General features: G+C 46.7%; 1 protein-coding gene across 4 annotated transcripts in view; it reads right to left on the reverse strand.

Moving 5' to 3' along the window:
- dbn1 (drebrin 1) overlaps positions 1 to 2500 on the reverse strand; it is a 99610-nt gene that overhangs the window by 60309 nt on the left and 36801 nt on the right. The gene's annotated exons all lie outside the window — the stretch shown is intronic.

The following is a 2500-nucleotide window of genomic DNA, read 5'->3' on the forward strand; positions in this document are numbered from 1 at the left end:
ACACACACACCTTTTAACCGCAGCGTTTGATTAGCCTGTGGCTAAAGGGAAGAGGTGGATTTGATCTATTGTTTTATTTCTACATTTTTACTGTTACTTTGTTTTTCACATTTGTTTTTATTCCATTTCATATTTAAATTTTTTTAAGTAATCAAGTTTTATTTAATTCATGTTTTAAATTGTTGTTTTATAAACATAATATCGTCTTATTGTGAGTTTTCGTCTCATATGTTTTGTCCTGTATTTGTCATCTAAAGCCAGAACATCTCAATCGCCCCCTGGTGGCCGGCTGCAGAACACTGACCACACACAAAAATCTGTCATTTTAGGTAGTTCTTGTCGAACTGATTGGTCGACACGTGTTTGGTCTTTATTCACAGTCTCTGTTTATCTGATAGAAACTGGACTTAATTCACAGCCGGTTAGAAAAGAGTGTGGACACCAAACCAGGAGAAACAGTTTCCAGCCTGGTGCTGAAGATGGAAGACATCAACTCTCATTCGTCTCCTCGGGATCTGCAGACGAGGGAGAGGACGACTGGAACCTGCTACAGCTGCTCGGCTGCGTCGAGCTGATGTCAGACTTCATACAGTCACAGCAAGGGGGGACAGAGAGAGAGAGAGAGACCACAGAGGCTCATTTAGAGAGAGAGAGAGAGAGAGACAGAGAGAGAGAGAGAGAGAGAGAGAGAGAGAGAGAGAGAGAGAGAGACCACAGAGGCTCATTTAGAGACAGAGAGAGACAGAGAGAGAGACAGAGAGACAGAGAGAGAGAGACAGAGACAGAGACAGAGAGACAGAGAGAGAGAGAGAGAGAGAGAGACAGAGAGACGGAGAGAGAGAGACAGAGAGAGAGAGAGAGACAGAAAGACAGAGAGGGAGAGACAGAGAGAGAGAGAGACAGAGAGAGAGAGAGAGAGAGAGAGAGAGAGAGAGAGAGAGAGAGAGAGAGACAGAGAGAGAGACAGAGAGAGAGAGACAGACAGACAGACAGAGAGACAGAGAGAGAGACAGAGAGAAGACAGAGAGAGAGAGAGAGAGAGACAGAGACAGAGAGAGACCACAGAGGCTCATTTAGAGACAGAGACAAAGACGAGTCAGCACTTTCCTCTGAGCTGAAGTGACAGTTTACCAGAGGAACCTGAACGCACCGTGAGGTCGACTCTTTACAGAGAGTAGAATGTAAAACGATTAGAAAAGTGATTTAGGATCAAACTGCAAAAACAAGGAGGTGTGTGAGTGTGTGTGTGAGTGGGTGTGTGTGAGTGTGTGTGTGTGTGTGTGTGTGTGTGTGTGTGTGTGTGTGTGTGAGAGAGTGTGTGTGAGTGTCAAAGTTCTGCGATGATGCTTTCATATGAAAAGTGTCAGTCTGGTGACTTCCTGTGACTCCTGAGTCTTGAGTCTTGAGTCTTGAATCCTGTCGTGTCAGTAACTTGATGCAGATGCAGATCGGAGGTTTGACACAGAAACGACAGAAGCTTGAAGAGTCCGACGTGAAACAGACGATGTTGATCTGGATCCAGGAGCAGAAAGTTAATAAAAGGTGTAGAAACACTGGAGTGTCTGATCGAACGCAGACACCACGTCTGTTATCGACTCCAGAATCCGACTCTGCTCCAGCTCTGAGAGTTACAGGCCCCCCCCCCACCCCCCACGGCCGGGGGGGGTAAGAGAAACATGTGCGGTTGGAGAGACGGACAGAACCGAGCGAGTGTAAATACAGACAGAAAGCAGCGAGGACAGACGCACGCAGACAGAGTGCATTCTGGGACGGGACCGACAGCACCGGGAGTGATTAAGTGTGTTGGCTCTGACTGTTTTTCCTGTGGTCGGATAACGGGGCTGATTTACACAGCGAGAAACATTCATGGTGACTTCATGTGAAAGCAATGAGAGGATTGTGGGTCGTTACAGCCATGTAGAGTCAAACAGACCATAAAGCACCGTGTGTGTTGGGGGGTGGCTACCACGGTGTGATTGACAGCTAGAACCGTCCAATGGGTGCAGGGGTACGTGTCCCCGATCTCACAGTCCGGCTCCGCCCCCTGTCTTCCAAATATGGCTACTTCTGGTTTCAGAAAACCAAGATGGCGCCGGACGCGATGTCCAACTGAGCCAATCAGCAGCTCACAAACCAACAGGTGACGTCTGGAAGTTCACTTGAAGGTCGAGTCAGTCGTGAGCACAGAGGATTCATCCAACATTTAAGTTCCCAATAAGAGAATATTGGGAATAAAGCAAAGTGGAAGAACCAGATTACGTATAAAGTAAAAACCACGAAGAAGAAGCCAAAACTGTGTTTATTCTACTACAGGAAGTTTGCCCAAAGGTTTTACTCGTCTTAAAATGTTTCACGATTTAATTAGACGAGAGAAAGTCGGGATCATTTAACGTCACGGAACCAGGAAGCAGATCCTCTTTAGTCTGAGTGTGCAGCCTCGACGTGACGCCGACGCACAGTTAGATTAACAACACAAGACAACACACCAGATACATACACA

This window comes from Hippoglossus stenolepis, chromosome 15 (assembly GCF_022539355.2).
Source record: "Hippoglossus stenolepis isolate QCI-W04-F060 chromosome 15, HSTE1.2, whole genome shotgun sequence".
NCBI lineage: Eukaryota > Metazoa > Chordata > Actinopteri > Pleuronectiformes > Pleuronectidae > Hippoglossus > Hippoglossus stenolepis.